At 37.6% G+C, this 25,702-nt stretch overlaps 1 non-coding gene across 1 annotated transcript; it reads left to right on the forward strand.

Moving 5' to 3' along the window:
* Positions 1-14,661: 14,661 nt before the first annotated feature.
* On the forward strand, positions 14,662-14,768 carry LOC132188873 (small nucleolar RNA R71). The gene has a single exon (XR_009440933.2). It is a non-coding gene; the product is annotated as a small nucleolar RNA R71 (small nucleolar RNA).
* The last annotated feature ends 10,934 nt before the right edge of the window (positions 14,769-25,702 follow it).

Below are 25,702 nucleotides of genomic sequence, written 5' to 3' on the forward strand. Positions count from 1 at the left end.
GACCTTACCAAAAAAACCCTAATCCTAGAGTGAGGAGTGACTTGGAGCTAGAAGGAGGAGATCTTGGTGGTTTTGCCGTCTTCTAAGGTAACCTCTTGCCCAAAAATCTAGCATTTTATGTTATGCTTCCTATTTTGTATCTACTACTAGTTTTAAAGATGCCTTGACAAGTTTCTGTACTTATTTCCTTAAAAAGAGCAAGAATGTTTTTAAAGAGCTTAGAACTCGCCTATAATCTCTTAAGTTTGCATGTTAGCATGTTTTGTTACATTACATGTGCCCAATAGGAGCCTAGGATGAGATGTACCACACCCTAGTTGAAGATAGAAGCATAAAACCATATTTGGGCCTCTGGCCAAGAGTTTTCACTCTTTAGTCGAACGCTCACCCAGAGAGCAAGGTGTACGCCCAGTAACCTGAATATGCGAGCTTAGGGTTTTAACAGCGCTTTTTGTTAGATAGAACTTATTGTGTCACTCGAGGAGTTCTCTAGTACTGCATATAACGATGTGTCGTATTCCGTAATAGTAGGGATTTGTGATGTCGAAGGACTCAAGCAAGCACACGAGGTAAGTAAACACATACAACTGCATTCCTTAAAAACATGCGATATGTCAACTGACTAAGCACGCGTATGATCTAAGCATGCCTATTTTTGCATAACTTGCTAGTTGCCTTAATAATTGGTTGATAAGGCATCATATGACATCGTACACCGGTATGTGCGGTATAATGGCCATGGGCTTACAATATAAAATTGATTCTATGGTCAAATGTGTGTGGATGTGATATACGAGCCTTGGATCTAATGGTTATTCCGTGACCAGCACAACCTCATTGGCAGGACACTACAGGGCATACATCATTTGTATTGTGGACCACTCAAGGTTGGACTCGGTCGGGCTGATAGTGTTATGGATGGTAGCATACAATGGTCAGGGCACCGACATTGTATTACAGGTCCCTTGGGACAGTGCCAACCTGATAAGTGCTAAAATATTCATATTTTCAATCCTTAACTTGCATGCTTTAGTCCTTTGGTTGTGGTTAATTAGGCCATTTTACTTCCCTTTTGTATTTTCTTTGCTTTTGTAGGCTTTTGGAAGAAAATGAAGTAAATCTGGAAGATTTGGGCTCAAAGAGAGAATTTTGGAAAAATTGGAGTTTCTGGTAGTGTGATCGATTGCAGGAGACTGTGATCAATCGCAAACAGGTTGCGTTCAATTGCACCTGTGCGCTGGAGAATTCTAGAAGCTATGGACAGACTCCCTTTCCTTCCATAATAGGGTTTTCCAACTCCCGATTGTAATAGGATTAAAACCCTACGAAATTCCTAGGTTTACTTTTGTAACAAGGACTTCTAAAGCCTATAAATAGACCTCTTAGCCTCTAGGAATAGGTGTGGAGAAAGAGGCACAAGCTCTGGAAAGGAACTGAAAGCTGAATCAAGAGGAGTTTGGGTTTTTCTTCTCTTCCACCCTTTTATTTTTATTATGTAGTTTATATTTTATTTAGGGCTAGATTGAAGCCCTAGTTATGTTTAATTAATATTTCAATATTGGCGCCTTTGTGATTATCTTGTTGTGCTATTTAACTTGATTAATACCTGCTTACATGAATTCCTCATATGTGTGTGCCTGATCAGCATGTGCATGTGGTATGGACTAGTTAGTTGGATCAATTTGGATGACCGAGTCCTGAGCTTAACGTAACAAAAGAATCCATACCGCGATTCTTGGGTTAATCAACATAGGGAACCGGGAGTATACACCCATGCCCTAGGCCTCGTGTGTTTGTCGATTTCAATAGAACATATGCTTTTCTAAAGGACAACTTAGTATATACCATGCTAAATCCTTTAGGAAAGAAAAGAGTTAGAGTATACACCCATGCCTAACTCGTTGCTTAGGAAAATCTATAGCTTAAGGAGTATACACCCATGCTCTTAAGTTGGCAAACATTAGATATGTATAACTTGATAAAAGCATTGGCATATTGTTATATTAGCTGAATATAATTAGTGGTGGATATCAAAACCCTAATCCTTTTTAGTTTTTGTTTATCTTTTATTTTATTGAATTCAATTGTGACAATTGAATTTTATCTTTTAATTAAATAGGAATCTACTTCTAAACATAATTTATCAATCCTCGTGGGAATAATTTCGTATTTGCCTACTATACTATTGTTTTGATCTTGTGCACTTGCGAGTTAAAACGTACAATTATTTTCCTATTAATTTAGGTATATATTTTGAACAACACAACCCTACTGAGAATGGGAAATATCTCAAGTAGACCATAAAATTAGTTATGACCTAATAAAGCTTTAGTTTTTTGCATTAAAACTCTTCGGTGATTGCCGCTGGAAATACACCCATTTTTTTCAACAAAACGATATTTTTATAGTGTATTAACAGAACAACACCTCTTTCAAACATTTGTCAAATTGCTTGTTTATTTCTTCTCAATAATAACTGGCTCATGTCGTACCCAACTGCGAGGTTTACTTACTAAGTCTTTAGACATATGCGGTTATTACATCTTGTAGGAAACCTCTTTCTAGGAAGAGGAGAGTGGTAAGGTTGCCACTACTGATTTGTTTAAGATAGAAACCTTCATGTTGTCACCAAGTTTGATCAAATTATTTGTTTTTTTATTAGTAGCTCCTTGTCTAAATTTTGAGGATAATGTCTGCTTCCTTTATGGTTATTAGATTTTTCATATTTATTTTACTTTCCTATGCATTAACTCTATTTTGGCTTAGAGGGGTGGTTCCCATGTTAGCTACAAGTTAGCCAGATTTGGGTAATTGCCAGTAACCCTACCAGATTGGTCAATGCCAGATTTGGGGGCGTTACAGCTACTTATGTCTAGGGTTTTATGATGAGTTTTAGTTAGAACTATTCTAACTAGGGTGTTCATAAGGCTTTTATATAAAGACTCCAAGAGGGCTTTCAAGGGATCGACCATAATTATAGAACGCTACAAATCAGTGTGTGCTGAAGGAGAAATTGAGAAACAAGGTAAGTGGGCTATCTTGTGCTAGTATTTTTATAAATAATGACCCAGCCCATTTTATACATAATGTTTTCAAAGACAAACCCCAGTTATCTCTTGAACTAAATAAATAATATTTTATGCATGAAATGTGTGACATGAACTATTTTTATGACTATCAACTCAAAATATACATGAATTGCTTATTGGGCTACTTGAGAATATTAAATTTGATGTGATGCTATTTATGATGTGATAAATGTGATGACATTGCTACCGTATGCATATGTGTATATGATTGGAGGCAGTGCAACACACTATTTGCTGGGTCTGGCCTCATAAGACGTTAACCCAAAGTAAAGGGAGTTAGGTTAACAGGTTTCCGAAGAGAGTTGATGTGGTCTTTTTGTGTTCAAAAATATCAATAATAAAAATACCACTCACAATAAAATGAATCCTTGTAGGATAGGGGTATATTGAGGGTGTCGAACCTCAAGGACTGGTCGGGGGTTGTAATCAAGCTCGTCAAGATCAAATATAACTTAATTAAAAGAATTTTTCTTGGTGTGTTTATATAAAGTAAATGTATAAAAGTAGAGATAATAGTGTGAGAGATAGAATAGGGGGTTGATTTCACCACTAATCGCATAGCAATGGTCAATCATAAATTAATAAGGGAAATTCATATTATGCAAGATATAGGACTCATCTCACTCGAGTAGTCAAGAAATTATCATCATTAAGAAACAAGTATAATCCATCTTCGGTACAATTGGCATGGACCGTCCACTTAACCACTAAGATGTGGTACGATCCATCTTCTCTTGGTATGGATTATCTAATTCTTTAATAGGCTACACACAATCAATGAATAAGCATAACCCATCTTTGGTTGGCACGAACTGTCTACCTAAATTACATTAAACTAGGGTATAGTACAATCTGTCTTCCATAGGCATGGTCTATCAAATCTTATTGATCATGTATCAGTTAAAACCGTTGTATAAAAATCATTCGTATAATCACAAAAAATATGAAGGATTGAGTTCAATCAATATAAAAGACTTTCTATGACAAGAGAAGAACTTCATAATGATGGAATATAAACATTTTCATCAATTCTCATAGTTATACAACCATCATGCATATAGAAAAACTCAAATTAAAATACAATTAAACCACTGTTACTTGGAAAGGGCTGCATCAACGCCCTATTACAGAATTAGTTGCTCATCTTGGTGTTGGGATGGCCTTCTGCCATGATCTTCTCCTCTTCAACTTGTCAAGCCTCGAGGAAGGTATTTACTGTCTAAAACTAAGTACACCTCTCTTTAAAGTTTAGAGGCCTATTTATAGGGTGTAAAACAAACCCTATAAGCCCTAGAAATCCCAGAAAAATTGTACTTCAGTCTCCCAGCCGGATTGGGAGACCTAAAAAAACTTTCCATAGCAGTTTCAGACACTGGCTCTTCCACCCATGTGCGCTCGAGTGCACTATTGCAACAGTGATTTGCTACAATAACTTGAAATGCTTTTTAAGCCCATAATCAATGATTTTTCTTGTATCTTCATTAAACACCCGAAAACAATAAAACAACACAAAATCAAATAAATAACAATGCTAAGAAATTAACATATACGAGTTAAGGGGTTTGAATGTACAACATTCGACACTTATCAAGAGTGGATGAACAAACTAGTCCTGGCCGAAAGGTGATGTGCAGGATTAGCACAACCTTATTCTAGGGTTTAATTAGAGCAAGAAATATTATGAAAATCTGGTCTTACTTTGTAGATGGCACAAGTAGTTGCAAACAAAGTAAGGACTTGGATAGTGTTAATTTAAAGCTAAACATCCCAATAAATATTTTTAGAGGAATGATACTCATACTTAACATTTTTATCTGCATATAAATTGTTCATTGTCACACACTAGAACTAGCTTACTTGCTTACAAAGTCGTCGAACTTACCCATTACTTGTCTCCACCAAGGAAGCATGTCAGTATTTTATAGAGAAGCTAGATAGGGTTGGGTAGACTGGACCTTGAGGCAAATGCGGATGTTCAACGTAAAGGTATTAATTATGGTATGATTGGAGGACCTATTGCAGGACTTCAAAGGCTACTTATGGTATCTAGTATTTTGAGATATATTTGTATAATTAAGTCTAGCATAGATATTCTTTGTGATAACGTGTATAACTGATAACTTAGTTTGTATTGAGATTTTAGTAATGCTCTGATCTTAAAAATAAATTCATGGACTTTCACTTCTTAATTACTTTGATTGAGGAATAAAAATCCTTCTGGACTTAGCAGTTTAGTAGATAATTTTAGCTTGATAATTTAACTAGCAGTTAATTAAATTTTTGGGGCGTTACAAAACTGTAGCAACCAAAGATTCATATTCTAGACCTAAACCACCAAGAATATAGCACACCAACTTAGAGTCCTTGAGTGGTTCTTCAATGGCTACCAAGGTTTGTTCCAGGTCTGTGCCTTTTGAAAATAGTCAGAAATAGACAATGCTCCCTTCTTCAATGTGGAAAGTTGAAGGCGGAATGCTCCCTTCTTCAATGTGGTAAGTTGAAGGCGGGTTTGCAAAACACGAGCCTTTGATTGAGAGGGAAACATCCTCTCCATTGTGACTCATACCTCACGTGATGTTTTAAGACCAAAGACATCAGTCAGGATATTCTCAAAAAGAGAAGAAATCAATGTGCTCAAGATGAGTTTATCCTGTTAATACAAAACCGATTAGGCTAGATTTTCAACCTTAGTAGCTGAGGAAGACGTGTTGTTGGAAGGAGTTGCACACCAAGGAAGGCAATGAAAATCACTTATAACATAGCCATAAAAATTGTGCCCTTCTAAAAAAGGAATGATGATGTACACCATAACAAATTATTATCACCTATGAGCTTGAAAATGGAAAGTTGTGTGAGGTTTTGAGGGGAAGAGGAGGGAGTTGACATATTTGAAAGAAAAAAATGCGGAAAAATATTTGACGTTTGTCGTAGGGCTCTGATACCATATAATAAAAGGTGCTAGTTGTTTGTAATGCCTCAATGAGGACTTTGTCAATACTTCTATTTATAACAAATTACAAGATATACACTTGGCTTTGAAGTACAAATTATAAACATATGAAACTTAAATTAAAGATAAGTTTGTTGACAGTATTACACTTTGAATATTAGATCAGATAACACTTTGAATATTAGATAAGATGTTATCTAATATTTCATTTAACTTGATCTTTAGCTTTATCTCTACTTGCTTTATCTAGTGTATTTAAAACTGAGGTTATTAGAGAACCTCCGACCTCTCTCTAATTTTTCCTCTCCAATGAGTTTCCATCCCTCCTCCCGACCCCCCTCCCATATCCCCCTTCCCTCCCACCTCCACTTTTTTTTTTTTTTTTTTTTTGTCTCTTGTTTTCGGACCCCATCACCGGTTTCAACAATAGCCATGCCACCCCTTTCCACCTTGTCGACTCGCCGCCTCATCCGGTCGTCGCCTTTTCCTTTGTTCTTGTCACCTTGGGGGTTTTAGATCCGGTCTGGTCTAAGTTAGATCTGTTCCTTTCCGGCTTGCTAGGCCAACGACGCGCCTCTCCCCCACCTTCTCTAGCCTCTCCGCCACCTGTCACCGCCCTCCTCGTCGTAACATTGCCACCACGCACCAGGGCATGGCCTACACGCACTGACATGGGAGCTTCACTCTCCTCCACATGCTCCACACGTGTGGTTGTTGCTTCGCCTCCACCGATGCTGCTATCTGCTAGTTTTGTGTTTTTTTCTGTATTTTTTTTTTTTGCAAGTTCTCTATAACTTGTTTGAATAAGTATTGTCCAAACCCTTGGATTGTGGATGTGAATAGTTTCCTGGCTTTTATGTTAAGGAAGATAATTTTCGACATTGGGTTTTCTGCTCCCAGGACAAAAGAATATGAGCTACCTATGCATTGAGTTGAGTCTGTCTAGAACAGATATGTTGCTACAACTGAAGATTTGTCATGGGTTAGCGGATATTGATATCATAGATAGGTCTTGAATGTCAGATTGTTATGTATGTATCTATGACTTGTAACCTCGTAGCTTCGGCTATGATTTTCTAAGAGCTTTTGCTCTATGATGTATCGTTCATCAATTAATGACACTGGAATGATTTCTTCTTTAAAAAAAAAAAAAAAATGAGGTTATTCCAACACCTTGAACACTTTTCTCTTTTCATAATTAAGCACCTAATTAGGATGATAAATCTAGTTTAGTGTTTTTTTTTTTTTTTTTTTTTAGAAATATGGAACTTCCACTGATGAAATTTCATAAGCATAAAGCTCTTACATCATAGAACATACAGCTCTGAAAATCATAGCCAAAAGCTATGAAAGTTACAAAGTCATAAAAATGATTTCAAGCTTCCAGTACCCATGTACAATTACATTTAAAGAACATATCTGCTTCATGCAAACTAGATCTAGGACATAGGTAGCCCAAATACAAAACAAAAATAAAAAAACAACAAGAAACTAAAAATCCAGCAGTGAGAGTTAAGCCCCCACACCGATCTACTCCATCCTCAACCCGAAGGTCAGGACAACAAATTCGTCCTCAACCAGAAGGCCAGGACAAACAAAATTGAAAACAAAATGAAAACCCCACAAGCAGCAACAAAGGAGCACGACATCGTAAACATCCCTTCGGAAGACACGCCTTAGCCAAAGAAGACAATCAGATCTAAGGTTGAAAAGACAAGATCTAGATCTAGATCTACAAACTAGGTCAAGCAACCTACTAGAAATGGAGATCGGTGGAGCCTACAGGAAAGATATCAAGCATTGCTACCGTGAAAGGGGAGGAGGGAAGATAAATACCAAAAAATTCTTTTGCCTTGAACGCCTAACCATGACAAACAACAGTGTATTGTTTTCTTCGCGTTATGAGGCAATCAATACCATAAATGTTCTTCAATATCATCTTGTGGTTGCCTTTTGGTGAATCTAAATGGCACACCAACAAATAATTGCCATCTTCAAGAGTATGTTTTGAAAAAAAAAAAAAAATCGTCTTTCTTTCATTCGTTTCATAAAAATAGAGCATATTAGTCTAGCAAAATAATAGCATAGATACAATTAAAAATTTCTTTCATCCAAATTTGATCTATGTTTTGTTTAACACCCGCTTTCGCTAGCATGTGTGCAACAGACTTTACCTCTCTTCCCTCATGAACAATATGCCAATCAAAGAACTTGTAAAGTATCCCTTGGGTGTCATTGATGAGTTGTCTATATTTGCTACAATTCCATAATTTATGTATTGCTCTTTTCCTTTCCTACGTGGAGATTTTCCGACAAGTTACCATCATAGGAGTAGCTTCCCTTTGTAGATGGAGATTTTGGGCCATGTTGCCTTTTGGGGAGTATCTATAGTAAATGACAAAACAGTGGATGTGATTCTTAAGCCTCACTTTGTGGGCCTGATAAGACTAGGAGTGTCGGCGTGCTAGAACTTTTCTTTGTGAGCTGGGCCTCCGAAGGGTCCATTATATTAAGGGAAAACTTCACTTTAGACCTATGAATTACCGTGTGTTTTGAAACACCCTCCTAAAATTCAAAAAATCTCAATTTACACTCATGAACTTTTAATTTCAATCAATTTACCCCCCTCCCCTCCCCCCCCCCCCCCTCCTCCGGGGTTAGTTTTAGCCCTTAACTTCTAACAGAAATGTCTAATAATACCAAATTACCCTTCGACTATTTTTTTTTTAAAAAAAATTAATTTAAAATTAAGGGTAAATTTAAAATTTTATAAAAATAAAAAAAATTAGGAGTATAAACGTCATTTTATCACTTTTAACGTTTAAAATCGGACAAAGGGGGGTAAATTGATTGAAATTGAAAGTTCATTGGGTTAAATTGAAAGTTTTTAAAATTTAGGAGTCTTCTCAAAACGTGCGGTAGTTCAAAGGTCTAAAGAAAAATTTTCCCAAATATTAAAAAACAATTATTCTTATTTTTTCAGATGCAAAATTACTAATCAAATTTTTATATTTAAGATTTGATTGGGGATGATGAAAATAAAGAAGTGAAAAAAGAAATACAAAAAAAGGGAGGGAAGGGGTGACACGTGCTTTTGAAAAGCATTCAAATCTTTTAAGGTTTTAAACAATCATTGTCAGTCTTTTTTTTTTTTTTTTGAGAAGTGCCAAAAAGGAAAAAAGAAGTGTTCAAAATTCTTTCCAAACTGACTTGGCAAGAATTTTAAAATGAAAATTCTTTCCAAAATTCTTGCCATGTCAGTTTGGAAAGAATTTTGGACACTTCTCTTTGGCTCTCTAGCACTTCTCCTTTTTTTTTAGGCCCTCATAGCATGCTAAATAGCCTCCTCTCTCTTGTTTATTTTTTTCAAGGCCTTTCACTTTTTTCTTTTTCTTTTTTTTTTTTTTTTTTTGAGCATTTTTTTATGGGTCTTTACAAAGTAGGGGATGTTGTGACAAATACTATCTAAATTAATAGATAATATTTGCTACGTTTTACTTGCAAGTGCACAAGATCAAACGATAGTATAGTGCGGCAAATACGAGATCCTTCCCACGAAGATTGTTGATTTTGCTAAGAATTAATTTCATAATTAAAACGAGACAAAGATTGATTTTTGAATTAATAAAGATAAAGGTAGGGCATTGATATCCACCACTAATCATGCTCAAATAATATAACAATATGTCAATGCTCCAATCATATTATGAATACTTAAAGTTTTCCAACCTAAGGACATGGGTGTCTACTCCTTAAGCTATTGATTTTCCTAAGCAACGAATTACGCCTGGGTGTCTACTAAGTTGTTCTTTAAGAAAGCATAAATATGTGGTAATCGACAAACACACGGAACCTATGGCATGGGTGTCTACTCCCAGTTTTTCATGTTGATTAACCCAAGAATCCGTGAGGAGATTCTTTTGTCACTCTATTAAGCCCAGGACTCGATCATCCAAATTAACTTAAATAACTAATCCATATGACATGCATATGTTGATCAGGCACATTCATATGAGGAATCCGTTAAAATAGGAATTAATCAAGTTAAGCATCACAATATGATTATCACAAAGGCGCCAATGTTGAAATATTAGAGAAACATAATTAGGGCTTCAATCTAGCCCTACTAAAGTATTTAGTTACACATAATTAAAATAAAGGGAAAAGAAAGAAACCGAAAACCGCTCCTAGAAGTAGCCTCCAAATTGTCCTCTCCAAGCAAGCATATAAAAAATTTTCTATTGAATGGTTTCTTGAGTTATAAGGCTTAGAGGTCTATTTATAAGGCTTAGGAGAGTCCTAGAAGCCCTAGTAATCCTAGGAAATTCGGAGGTCTAGGTATTATTACAACTAGGACTTGGAAATCCAAGTTTGGAAAGGAAAAGGAGTCCTGGCCGCCTCTGGTTTTTCCTCCAACGCACGAGTGTGCTTGATCCCAGGCATAGTGCGCTCGATCACACACTTGTGATCAATTTCTATTGTTGGGCACTCGAGTGTGGATGCGCTTGAGCCTAAGTGTGGTGCGCTCCAGAGCTGAACCTAAATACTTGCTCTTGGGCCAAAACTTCTAGCTTTTCCCAGTTTTGTCCTTTAAGCCCGATACATCCAGAATTGCTTCCTTTTGTCCAAAACCTAGAAAAACACAGAAAACACAAAAAGAAAATAAAATAGCACAAAATAACAAGACTAAGAAATTAACAAAATGTAAATTAAGGGCTAAAATAGGCATATTTTGGCATTTATCACACCCCCAAACTTACGTATTGCTAGTCCCTTAGCAATATGAAACTAAAAACAAAATGAAAAACAGAAATGAAAAAGGTAAATCCATCTTTCGTGGGATGTACGATTGCATTTAGCGTATGCAACAAGCCTTTTAAACCCCTAGGCATTCCCTAGAAGACGAGTGAAGTCTCGTGAGGGTTTTCCAGAAAGGTTACCCACAAATATTATGCAAAGTTCATGTTATCCAAAAATTGAAGTATCACTCAAAACCATGGTTTTCATTCATTTGCAAGTTTAACAAGATAAACTCCATCTTCTCAATGAATTGGAATTTTAAAGTCTAATTACTTACAAAAGCCAGGCTAAGGCATCACAAGTTCGAAACAGTGTAAGGTGAACTTAGCACATAAATATGAAGCTTCCACTTAATTACAATGTGAATTGTCTCAATATCTCAAAGATCACTGAAACCCCAATCAGAATTAATAACAATGCCATAACTTTCTTTTTTTTCTTTCTGATCTTGGTCAGGCTGTGCAATGTTTAGTTCCCTTAAGCTTTTTAAATTACCCATGGAGCGAGTGTTTAGCCAATGACTCCCAAACCAGGTGGTTTTAGGGAATTAGGTGTAGAGACACCCCTAAGAGCTTACTAACTCGAGTCAGAAAGGCTATGAAACCAAAATAACCATCAAATCAAAATTCTTCACCTTTTGACGTGAACACTCACTACTTAATGAGGCAAGGGGTCTAGTTATTTAGTGAAAAGCTTATCAATGATCAATTTTTATTTTCTTATTTTTTCATGAGGAATTATGCCAAAGTATTTGACCAATAAGTCATCCAGTTTCACCCAAGACATTAAAACATACACATCAGACTCTCATATCTCACAAATTATGTCCTAATGTGCTTGTGTCAAATAAGATCAAACAAATGAATTCTCAGATGCCTAAAGTAAGTAACCAAATTGAAAAACTCTATCATCAGATCATGTGTTCAAAATTTTAAGTTCACCAATGAAAATTAAATCACAATTTTTTTTGATCAACCAAAATTTTAAGACAAAAGATGAACATGCATTTTTTTTTTCAAAAATGGGAAAAAGTGTGTGTAAAGTATCTCCCATACCCCCAAACTTAAATTACACATTGCCCCCATTGTGTGTATAACATGGAAAGATCTCACCTGGGAGATGGGAAAAAAGTAGCTGGAATAGCATGGGTCATAGCACACCTTCAAACTTGAGTGCAAGTACACTTGTCCCTGAAAAACAAAACACTAAAGTAACCACAGATAACAAAAACAAAATAAAAATAAAACAAACAAACAAACAAACAAATAAATAAAAAGGATATGCTGTGGGGTGTCTCCTATGAGCGCTAAGTTTAATGTCTTCAGCCAGACAGTTGTTCCCTTTTAAACTTGAAGCACTAGTCTCTTCTTCTCTTGCACCAAAGATAATGAATTCTTCCTATTGCAAGGTGATTCCAAATGTCTATAGATCGGGGTAGACCATTCTAAGTCTTCTCAAACAGTTTCTCATCCGGAAGGGAATCATGAACTGAAATAAAATAAGAAGAATACTTAGGGGGCTTTTCTATCTTGATGTCCTCAATTTGCTCATCACATAACCCACCAGACTTCTGTCTTAGACTCTTGGTAATTTGGGAATAGGAGCTGATGTTGAAGAAGTCTCAATGCTTTCTTCTTTTTCCCGATGTGGTTCTTTGGAACATCAGTTTGCTCCTCATTCCTCTCTTCCACTTCAATTTCAAATACTTCTTCATTCTTTAATGTGGTGATCTCTTGCTCATGATAGTAAGTGCACTCATCCTCCATGTAGTTTCTGTTAAGGTTGGCACCAAACTGGCATTGACACTCTTCTTCCTGGTATTGTTGAGGCCAATAGATGGGAGGTAACTCTTCTTCTTGGTAGTGTTGAGGCCAACTAATGAGAGAGGGCTCCTCTTGGTATGCTTCTAACTTGGCAGTGTATTCCAACAGTTGCATATTGGCTTCACTATGGCTAAGAAAGGAGTATGATTGACTATAGAACTGCGGAGATGGCTCCTCTTGGTATTGTTAAGGCCAATTGATGGGTGATAAGTGCTAAAATATTCATATTTTCAGCCCTTAACTTGCATGTTTTAATCCTTTGATTTTAGTTAATTAGGCCATTTTAATTCTTTTTTGTGTTTTTTATACTTTTGCAGGCTTTTGGAAGAAAATGAAGTAAATCTAGATGATTTGGGCTCAAAAAGAGAAGATGGAGAAAATTGGAGCTCCCTGGCACTGCGATCAATCGCAGGGTACCTGCAATCGAGCGCAGTACCCGAGAGGACATAGCACAAAGCAGGCTAGGAGCGATCGAGTGCATGCCAGAGGAAGGATTGATCGCAGACCTACGATTGAGCGCACACGGGCTGCGATCGATCGCACCCGTTCGCAGGAGACACATCAAGTGGCGGCTAAAGTGTCACTCTTTCCATATTAGAGTTTTCCAACTCCCAATTGTAATAAGTCTCAAAACCCTACGAAATCCCTAGGTTTACTACTTTGCCAAGGACTTCTAAAACCTATAAATAGACCCTTAAGCCTCTAGAATAGATACTAAGTAAGGAGAAGAATAGGAGCTCTTCAAGTTCAAGTCTTGGGTTTATTCTTTTCCTTTCTTTTCTTTTCTTTTATGAAGATGTTTAACATCAATTTTATGTGTAGCTAATTTAATTAGTAGGGCTTGATTGAAGCCCTAGTTATGTTTTGTTAATATTTCAATATTGGCGTCTTTGTGATGATCTTGTTGTGCTATTTAACTTGATTAATGCCTACTTGCATGAATTCCTTATATGTGTGTGCGAGATCAACATATGCATGTGGTACGGACTAGATAGTTAAATCAATTTGGATGGCCGAGTCCTGGGTTTAACATAAGTAACAAAACTAATACACACGGGATTCTTGGGTTAATCAACATGGGGAACTGGGAGTATATGCCATGCCCTAGGCCTCATGTGTTTGTCGATTTCCATAGAACATATGCCTTCCTAAGGAACAACTTAGTATAAATCATGCTAAATCCCTTAGGAAAGAAAAGAGTTAGAGTATACGCCATGCCTAACTCGTTGCTTAGGAAAATCTATAGCCTTAGGAGTATATGCCATGCCCTAAGGTTGACAAACATTAGATATGCATAACTTGATCAAAGCATTGGCATATTGTTATATTAGCAAAATGTAATTAGTGGTGGATATCAAAGCCCTACCCTTTATTATCATCACTATAACAATCAATCTTTGTTTTACTTAAGGAATCTATTTTTAAACATAAATTCAGCAATCCTCATGGGAATGATCCTGTACTTGGACCATATACTACTATGTTGACCTTGTGCACTTGCAGGTAAAACGTACAATTATTTACCTATTAATTTAGATAGATATTTTGCACATCAATGGGAGATGACTTCTCTTCATGATAGTGTTGGGTCAAATTGATGGGAGATGACTCCTGATCTGCAATTGAAGATATGGGACAAGTCTCAATAGTATGGTCAATATGGTTAGATATGGCACATACCTCGACTTGTGTAACTTGTTGAACAGGTGCAATGCTATGATTAGTCATAGCTTTCATAAGCATGTCTAGCTTTTTCTCCATGGCAGCCATTCGAGCCTGAATTCCACCATTGGTGCTCTCTTCATGTATGCCTTTTCCTTTGAGTCCTTATCTCCCTTTAGATGGGAATTGTTGGGAGTTCTCACTTAAGGTCTCAAAGAATCCTAAGGCTTCCTCGCTGCTTTTCTCCATCAACATGCCACCACAAGCTAAATCTACAAGACTCTTGTTAGGATCATTTAAACCCTCATAAAATGTCAGAACCTGATCGTCTTGAGATAAATTGTGATGAGGGCATCTGAGAAGTAGCTCATTAAAGTGCTCCCATGCCTCGAAGAAAAGGTCTCCAACTTTTTGTTGGAAAGTTAGAATTTCCCTTCTTAATTGCCTTGTCTTTTGTCCTGGAAAAAACTTCTTTAAAAACTTTGTGGCCATCTCATCCCAGTTATGAATAGAACCTGTGGCCAAAGAATTGTACCATATCTTAGCATTATCTTTTAAAGAAAAAGGAAAGACGATTAACCTGATTTCTTCTAGACTTAAACCCTGGACATTCTGAGTCCTACACAGATCAAAGAATTCTCGAATATGCCAATATGGGTTCTCTGTAGGTGTGCCTTTATAGTGTGGACCCATTTTGAGCAGTTGCAGAGATAAATTGTAACTGCTCTACACAATGGGCTGGAAATTAATGCATGATGGCTGGTCAAGGATCTAGGGACTGAATGAACTGCTCATAGGTCTTTGCACCGGAGGTGTATTGTCTCTCAACATGATTAAAACAAAAAGGAAATTAAATAACAAAAAGAAAATCAAAAATAAAAGTGAAAACGGCCCGGAGTGCTGGAACGTAGCTACTGTCTAGTAGTGCGCTCGATCGAACAGGGTGGGTCGTGTTGTTACAAATATCTACCTAAATTAATAGGCAAATAATTGTATGTTTTACCCGCAAGTGCACGAGGTCAACATAGTAGTATAGGGTGCAAGTACGGGGTCATTCCCATGAGGATTGCTAAATTTTGTCTAAAATAAATTCCAAAAGTAAAATAAAACAAATATTGGATTTGAGTTGATAATAATAAAAAGGTAGGGCTTTGACATCCACCACTAATTATATTTAGATAATATATCAATATGTCAATGCTTTGATCATGTTATGTATATCTAATGTTTGTCAACCTAAGGGCGTGGGTGTCTACTCCTTAAGCTATTGCTTCCTTTAAGCAACAAATTAGGCATGGGTGTCTACTCTAATTCTTTTCTTTCTTAAAGGATTTAGCATGGGTGTCTAATAAGTTGTTCTTTAAGAAAGCATTATTCTGTGGAAATCGACAAACACATGAGGCCTAGGACATGGGTGTCTACCCCTAGTTCCCCATGTTGATTAACCCAAGAACCCAATATGGATTTCTTTTGTTACTTTTGTTAAACCAAGGACTCAGTCATCCAAATTGATTTAACTAACTAGTCCATATCACATGCATATGTTGATTAGGCACACACATATGAGGAATTCATGAAGGTAGGAATTCATCAAGTTAAATACCACAACCTGATCATCACAAAGGCGTCAATATTGAATATTAACTAAACATAATTAGGGCATCAATCTAGCCCAACTAAATAAATTACTTACACATAAATTTGATGTTAAATATCTTAATAAAAATAAATAAAAGAAAGGAAAAGAATAAACCCAAAACTTGAACTTGAAGAGCTCCAATTCTTCTCCTTCAAAATTGTGTTTATTCTAAAGGCTTAAGGGTATATTTATAGGCCTTATGAATACTCTAGAAACCCTAAAAATCGTAGGGTTTGAACTCTAGTTCACACTAAGTTATAAAACCCTAAAAGTTGTACTTTCCATAACAAGGCTGGCGGCTGACTTGCCCATCACGCACGGGTGCGCTCGATCGCAGCCTGTGTGCGATCGATCGCAGGTCTGTGATCGATCCTCTTTGTGGTGGCATTCGATCGCAGGTGCCCTGCGTGTTGTGGTCTTCGCCTGTAGTGCGCTCAATCGCAGCTCCCCTGTGATCGATCGCACTACCAAAGCCTTCCATATCCCCAAAGTAGCTCTTTTAAGTCCAAAACTTTTGAGATTGCTTCTTTTTCTTCCAGTGACCTACAAAATCAAGAAAAACACATAAAAGAACTAAAATGGCATAAATTAACTAATACTAAAGGATTAAAACATGTAAGTTAAGGGCTCAAAATATGAATATTTTAGCACTTAACACACCCCCAAACTTACATATTGCTAGTCCCTAAGCAATACAAAACTAAAGACTAAATGGAAAAACATAAAACAAAAAGATAAATCCATCTTTCATGGGATGTACGATTGCATTTAGCGTATGCAACGAGCCTTTTAAACCTCTAGGAATTTCCTAGAGGACGAGTGAAGTCTCGTGAGGGTTTTCCAAAAATGTTACTGACAAACATCATGCATAGTTCATGTATTCCAATAATTAAAGTATCAATTCAAGACCATGATTTTCATTCATTAGCAAGCTTAAAAAGATGAACTCCATCTTCACAATGAATTGGAATCACAAAGTTCAATTACTTACAAAGGACATGCTAAATCATCACAAGTTTGAAAACAATATAAGGTGAACTAGCACAAAATTATGAAGTTTCCAAATATTTCCAGTGTGCAATGTCTCCATATCTCAAAATTCACTGAAATCCCTATTAGAATGAACAACAATGGCATATTTCTTTTTCTTCTTCTCTCTTTTACTTTTTTTTTTTTTTTTTTTTTGGTCAGGTTGTGCAATGTTTGGTTCCCTTAAGCTTTCTAATTGACTCATGTAACGAGTGTTAAGTCAATAACTCCCAAACCAGATGGTTTTAGGGTATTAGGTGTAGAGACACCCCTAAGGACCTACTAACTCCAATCAAAAAGGCTACTAAACCAAACTAACCATGACACCAATCAAATCAAAAAATTTTACCTTTTGACGTGAACACTCAATGCTTTGAGGCAAGATGTCCAGTTGCTCAGTAAAAAGCTTATCAATGATCATTATTTATTTTTTTATTTTTTTTATTTTTTTCATTCAATATATGCCAAGGTATCCATCTAATAAGTCATCCAATTCACCCAAGATACAGAAACACACACATCAGACTTCATGTCATACCTCACAATTATGTGCTAATGTGCTTGTGTGATCAGATCAAACATGTGATTTTTCAACTGTCCTAAGCAAGTAATTAACAAATTCACTCATCAGATCATGTGTTCAAAATTTTAAGCTCACTAATGAATTCAAGCCTCAATTCTTTCAGATTATCCTAAAATTTAAGGGCAAACATCAACATGCATAATTTTTTTTTTTTTTTCAAATAAACAAACAACAACCAAAACAAATAACATGAAACTGGGACAAAGTGTGCGTAAACAACATGTGTTCCCATACCCCCAAACTTAACTGACGCATTGTCCCCAATGTGTCTAAATTAAAGAAAGAATGTACCCGAGAAATGACAACATTGTGTTGGAAAGCATAGCTTATAGCACACCCCCAAACTTGAATCGAAGCACACTTGTCACTGCAAAATAAAAAAAAAATATAAAAATAAAAAAACTGAAAACATAGTAAAACAAAACAAAATAAAATGATAAACTATGGGGTGCCTCCCATGAGTGCTAAGTTTAACGTCTTCAGCCAGACGGTGGTCCCTGCTCAGTGCTGTCCTGAAAAAGATGCTCCAGCTGGTGATGGCAAACAGCTGAGAATGGAACGCATCAATTCTTCTAAGGCAGCTAGTCGTTGATCCATCAACTCTTTATCCTGTCAAGCCTCCTTTCTTTGATCAATCAACTCTCTCCAAAGGCCCACCATTTCTTCACTAAGTGAGCGATAATGTGCTGCACAAAAAATGATCAGGGCCTTCGCCTCTGCTGCTTTCAGCTCAGTTGCGGATTCATCTTCTACTATCTGCTCGGCCTCACTCTCTTTCGTGCCAGCGGCTGGTTCTGGAGGTACCTGGGGCATATGGGAGCAACTCTTATTCCATTGGGGAATGCCAAATATTGGGGTAGTGGTAACTGGCTCATCAGTTGTAGTGCCCTTGGTGCCTTTCTTCTGGAGAATGTAGGTGATTAAGTATGGGAAGGGCAACCCCCATAAGTGTGTGGACTCAGCTCATCCAATGTGCACTCCATTCCAAAATTTGTGAATTTGGTTCCAAATGATATCAGGAATAGAACACCAGGCACCTTTATGGAAGGCGTAGAGTGTTTGGAGAAATTGATCCTGCCTTTGAGTCTTGTGCCCCAAGGGAAAAGCATTGCGGTGCAACATGGAGTCCACAAACCAAAGCCGTGGAGGTAGCTTGGACCGGCTGTCGGCATTATGATGGGCATCAACATATTGCCCTTGGCACATGTCCTCAATGATTTCTACCACATCGAATCTGGGCGATTGCTCGGCAAGTTGTGCTACTTCTGGAGGGTGCTCATCATTGCATTGGAGGGCAGCAGCAATGTCGGCCCTTGTCACGTCAATAGCTCGGCCCTGCACTATGGAAGAGAGGGCAGCCATCCTGTTGCAGTCATGAGACAGGTGGACATAGAACTCGATCACCAATTTTCTGTATGCAGTGGAGGTGACCGGATTGAAAAGCTTCTTGAGCCCCGGACACTTGAACTCGGCGGCCACCCATTGAGTCACCTCAAGGTTTTGAAAATTTTTTCGAATGGCAAAAGTTGTCTCAAATAGCAGCTCCCGCTCCTCAAAAGTGGGTGGGGGAGGAGTGGCTTGAGCATTGGACCCTCGGGAAGATGTAACTCGAGTTCTTGGCATGATGAGCTTGGTTTGGGACTTTTGTCGAACACCTGGTGAGCACTGGGATGGTTAAAGTAGCAACACACAGCAACAACGGCCCAAAACCCCTTGCGAAATCAATAAAATCCAACCACATGAGCAAATGTGGGTGGAGAAACACCCACAATTCGCTAAAATGATGAAAAAAATGGAGGTTGGGGGGGGTGGAGGTGGGTATGTGATATGTGAAGTGGAAAAGGGGTTGTGTGTGTGTTGTGTGTTAAGGTTATAGAGGTGCAGTGGCCAGAGAGGAGTGAAAAAACAGTGGAGGAGCGGTGAGAGCAGGGGGTGTGCCGGTGGTGTTGGTTGCAGGTGCGTGGGAAGGGTGTATAGCATAGGGGGAGTGTGGTGAGAGTGGGGGAGAAAGTGACCTAAAATAGGTCACGTGATCGTCTACCTGAGTGCGTTCGATCACACGCAGGGTGTGCTTGATCACACTTATGCAGTAGTGTGTATGTGTGGGTGATGTGCGCTCGAACGCACACATGGTGCGCTAGATTGCACTGACATAATGCAATGTGTCCTAAAGTGTGGAACTACACTCGATCGCATGCAGGTTGCGATGGATTGTAGCAACAGACTATGAATTTTATTTTTTTTTATGCATAATGTACAACAATTTTCTGAAATAAAAAGAAAACACAAAAGATAAGTGAGATATTAAAAGTATTTCAGAAAATTATGTAAAGTAAGGAAATTGACATGATGGGAAACAAAGTAAGAGATGGAAAAGTGTACCGTCTCCAGTGGCCTTAGTACCACTGTTCTAAGTAGATGCGCTTGAACTCCTGGCCTGCTCAAATGCTTCTACTTGTAGCTGTAGTGCTACTAGTGTGGAGAGCTGCACTTGACCTCCACATAATGTGACTCAAGTGCCCTTGGTGGCGCTGGGACAGGACTTTCTTTATAGGTCCACAATCTTAGTCCCACATAGGACTCCTTCTTGACACGCTTTCTGTGATGATGGTCCTTGGGTCTGTTCTTGTGGAGCTTGGTGTCCTCACTTGCTTCATACCTCAATTCGTCCCGTTCATGCAGCTGTAGCTTCCTCTTAGCACTTGGATATGGTGGAAAGGCTTCAAGGGGTTGCTTTGCTCCATTGATGTCCTCAGTGACATCTTCATAGATTGGCCCAATGTCCTGCCTGTTCTTTTCTGAATCTTTTTGTGGGTCCTGCAAAACTGGCTCACTAACACCTTGAATCATACAAACATCAAAACATTTGAAATCATCTTGAGGTAATTGCATTGTATCAAATATTTTGAACTTTATTGTCTCACCATTCACCTTCATACTTACAGTACCTTTTTTCACACCTATTGTAGTATCAGCAGTTCTCATAAAGGGTCTTCCTAAGATGATAGGCAAGGGTGATTGGCATAGGAGATTCTTCCACATCCAACACAATGAAATCAGCAGGTAAAATAAATGTACCTACCTTTACCAACATATCCTCAAGTATACCTCTTGGTCTTTTGATGCTTCTGTCTGCCAATTGCAAGGTGACAGAGGTTGGTTGAAGCTCCCCTAAACCCAGCTTTTCATATACCGTGTAAGGCAGTAAATTGACCCCTGCTCCCAGATCCAACAATGCATGCTCAAAAAGATGGTCTCCTATTCTGCAAGTAATGGTAAAACTACCTGGATCTGTTAGCTTTGGTGGTAATTTACTCAACAAAACTGCACTTACCTCTTCTGTTAGGGCCACAGTCTCATGCTACTGAAACTTCCTTTTGTTAGTGCAACAATCCTTTAAAAATTTATCATATGAGGGAATCTGTTTAAGTGCATCTAATAAAGGAATGTTGATTCCTACCTCAAAGTCTCAAAGATATCCATAAGTTGTTTTTCTTTCTTTGGTTTGACTAACCTTTGAGGGAAGGGTGGTGCATTCACCTTCTCCATTTTGTTTACCTTGGAAGTTGATGCTTCATCTAAAGATGCTTGAGGTGGCTCTTTAGTTCCTATGACCTTTCCATTTCTAAGAACTATGACTGCTTTTAACTGCTGGTGGTCCCCTTGATTGGGTATTGTTTGGGATGAAAATTCTCTCTACTTTCTTTCACTCAGCTTTTTTGCCATCTGCCCCATTTGCACTTCCAGTCTTTGGATGGCTTGATCTGTTCTTTGGAATGCTTGATCGGCCCTTGTATTGATTTGTTTTTGATCAGTCATAAATTGTTGTTCAGAAGCCACTAGGGTATGTATCAAACTCTCCAATTGGTTCAATTTTGACTCTTGAGTTGGTTGGCTTGCTTGTTGGGGACCCTTCTGCTGTCCTTGATTGTTACTCCCAGAGAAATTGGGAGTTTACGTTACCCTAGATTGTAGGTCTTGGAGTATGTATTGTTATTGTGGGGGTAATTGTTTTGTCCCACATAATTTACCTCTTCTTGTTCTGCAAATGGAGATAACGGACATGTCTCAGTAGTGTGATCTAAATGGGAACATATAGCACATACCTGGACTTGTGTGTCCTATTGAAGAGGTGAAATTTTCTGAGCAGTCACGGCTTTGACAATCATATCTAGCTTCCTTTTCATAGTAGCCATCTGATTTGGAGATCCCCCATTGAACTTTACTTTATACATGCCTTTACTTTTTACTCATTGCCTTCCTCTAAAGCAGAATTGTTGGGAATGCTCACTTAGTGTTTCAAAAAGCTCCATTGCTTCCTCACTACTCTTTTCTATAAGTGCTCCCCCACAAGCTGAGTCAACCATCCCTTTATTAGTATCATCTAAACCTTCATAAAAAATTTGTACCTAATCATCTTGAGGGATGTTGTGATGTGAGCACTTTAGAAGCAATGAATTGAAGTGATCTCATGCCTCAAAGAAAATATTTCATCTCTTTGTTAGAACATCTGAAATTCCCTTTTAAGCTGTCTTGTCTTTTGAGTTGGGAAAAACTTCTTCAGAAACTTGGTGGCTAATTCTTCCCAAGTATTGATAAAATCTGCAAGCAAATAATTATACCACAGTTTAGCATTATCTTTCAAAGAGAAGGGAAAGCGGACTAACATGAGTCTCTCTGGAGTTAGGCCTTGGATGTGCTGCAGCTTGCATAGATCAAAGAACTCCGTAAGATGCAAGTTAAGATCCTCAGTAGATGTGCCCCTGAAGTGAGTCAATGCATTGAGGATTTGAGGAGAAATATAATAGTTTCCTTCCACCTCAGGTTGATATGCTATGCATGATGGCTGATTAAGGTTTGTTGGGACGAACGCCTGCTTCATCGGTCTCCACACCGGTGGTGGATTTGCCTCTAGTGGTCTTGGCACTATTGGTGGGTTCTCTTGCAAATCTTCCATTGTGTTCTCAATTTCTTCCTCTTCTTCTTTTTCTCTGCATCTTTGTCGAATTGTCCGTTCAATTTCGGGATCAAGTGGAATGACATTTGAATCTTGAGATCGACGACCTTGCACCAATTGAAATGCCTCTTCAGTCAAAGCAACTTTAGTGCTGCTCCCTGGAACTGCGCTCGATTGCAAGTAAGTGCGCTCAATCGCACTAGGCTGACGCTCGATCGCAGTAACAGAATGCTAGTCCACAAACCTGAAATAGAAAATAGAAAAAGTTAAGAAAAACGGAAAATATTTTTGGTTTTTGATAAAAACAAAATTGAAAATTGAAAATTAAAAATAACACAAATAAAGGAAAATGATTTTAAACAAAATTCGCCGCAATCCCCATCAACGGCGCCAAAAACTTGTTGTTACAAAGATCTACCTAAATTAATACGCAAATAATTGTATGTTTTACCCGCAAGTGTACAAGGTCAACATAGTAGTATAGGGTGCAAGTACGGGGTCATTCCCATGAGGATTGCTAAATTTTGTCTAAAATAAATTCCAAAAGTAAAATAAAACAAAGATTGGATTTGAGTTGATAATAATAAAAAGGTAGGGCTTTGATATCTACCACTAATTATATTTAGATAATATATCAATACGCCAATGCTTTGATCATGTTATGTATATCTAATGTTTGTCAACCTAAGGGCATGGGTGTCTACTCCTTAAGCAATTGATTCTCCTAAGCAACGAATTAGGCATGGGTGTCTACTCTAATTCTTTTCTTTCTTAAAGGATTTAGCATGGGTGTCTACTAAGTTGTTCTTTAAGAAAGCATAATTCTATGAAAATTGAAAAACACATGAGGCTAAGGGCATGGTGTCTACTCCCGGTTCCCCATGTTGATTACCCCAAGAACCCGGTGTGGATTTCTTTTGTTACTTTTGTTAAACCCAGAACTCGGTCATCCAAATTAATTTAACTAACTAGTCAATACCACATGCATATGTTGATCAGGCACACACATATAAGGAATTCATAAAAGCAGGAATTAACCAAGTTAAATACCACAACATGATCATCACAAAGGCGCCAATATTGAATATTAACTAAACATAACTAGGGCTTCAATCTAGCCCAAATAAATAAATTAGTTACACATAAATTTGATGTTAAACATCTTCATAAAATAAAATAAAAGAAAGGAAAAGAATAAACCTGAAATTTGAACTTGAAGAGCTTAAATTCTTCTCCTTCGAAATTGTGTCTATTCTAGAGGCTTAATGGTCTATTTATAGGCCTTAGGAATACTGTAGAAACCCTAAAAATCATAGGGTTTGAACCCTTGTTCGCACTAAATTACAAAACCCTAAAAGTTGCACTTTCCATAACAAGGCTGGCAGCTGACTTGCCCATCACGCACAGGTGCGCTCGATCGCAGCCTGTGTGCGATCGATCACACGTCTGGAATCAATCCTCTTCGTACTGGTGTTTGATGTACAAATTTAATTGTACTCACAATTGCACGAGTCATGTGCAATATAGCGTGTGTGCAACTGCGAGGTCGATCCACAGGGATTTGTGTTGTGTAAACCAATTTCTATTTAAACCAAGTTCCGAATTTCGTGATTTTTGTCGTGCGAAAGTAAAACATAAACTAAAAAAAATGATGAAATAAAATGGTAAAGAATACTAAGGTTTAAGAATTCACTTCGCCAAATCTTAACTCTATATTATCGTATTTGTTCCTACAATCGACAAACTATTATGCTCAAACTGTTGTTCAATGTTTTACAAATATCTAGTTTAAATCATTCAATGAATCCACCCATTTTTACAAATCACAACAAATATCCGATTTGAAATTAAATCATCCTATGCATCCGTCTGGTTAACGAATCACAACGGATATCCGATTTCAATCGAATGATTTGATGTATCCGAAGGATGAAACACATCAAATATCCAACTCCAACACATAACAGTTCATCACATTCATTTAAAAGATATGAATTAGCCAATTGAATGAAAATCTACAACATCCTTATTCAAAGTCAAAATTGTATAAACAAAATACGAGAATACATGAGTTTGTCAATGACGAAGCTTCATCTTCAACCTTAGTTGAAAGATTTACCCGCTCATGATAACAAAAACAATCCACAAGTCAATTGACATCATGAGAAAAATAAAACTTACAACGGAAAATGAAGCAAAAGCTCCAAATACCCAGAAAACACGAATTTTGACAAAGTAAGGTGCCCCTGGGTCGTCTCCGTCCGTTTACAATGAAAAAGAATGATATTTATAAGCTAATTTTAGGGTTTTAGCACTACCAGGTCGGCCGAGTGCGCTCGATCGCACTCGGGCAACATGTTTTCTGTTGTGTAGGGTGCAAGTGCACTCGATCGCACTAAACATGCGCTCGAGCGCACTTCCAGTCGGAATTATCCTACTCTTATGACATGACTTTGTAGATATTTGAGTTAGCTTTCCAATGACACAAGATCGCCTCAATCTGAGCTATACAACTCTAGATATGGCCTTTTTAGTGGGACTCGTTGAGTGCGAATCATTGCTCGATCCCAATTTACTGCCAATGCTCCATGAAGTGTCTTAAGCCCCTTAATTAATGGAATGAGTTGCAAATATTACCTTAAAGCCGCATTTTCCTCTTAACGACCTGCAAATTACTAAAACACTAAAACTAACCAAAACATCAAAAAATAATAAAACTAAAGGCTTAGCAAATGCAAATTAAGTTGTCCAAATATGCAATATTTGGCACTCATCAAATACCCCCAAACTTACATTTTGCTAGTCCCTTAGCAAAACAAAATGAAAAATAAATTCAAAGCAAGAAACATAAGTCCACTGTTGTAGGAGAGACGATTCTATTTAGCATATGCAACAAGCCTTTTAAATCCCTAGGCATCCCAAGTGAACGAGTTAAGTCTCATGAGGGTTTAACAGGAATGATACTCACAAACATTTATGCACTATGTTATTTGACAAACAAGGACTTCCACACAAACACATGGTTTTTAACATCATGAGCAGGTTTATCATAGTGAACACCACAATCACATCATCAAGACAACCACAAATCATTCAACTCAAAGATGGAAATTTGAGACAACACATGTTCCAATAAGTGCAATGTGAGACTAACATATAATCATGAGGTT

Source organism: Corylus avellana, chromosome 6 (assembly GCF_965113065.1).
Source record: "Corylus avellana chromosome 6, dhCorAvel1.hap1.2, whole genome shotgun sequence".
NCBI classification, from domain to species: domain Eukaryota; kingdom Viridiplantae; phylum Streptophyta; class Magnoliopsida; order Fagales; family Betulaceae; genus Corylus; species Corylus avellana.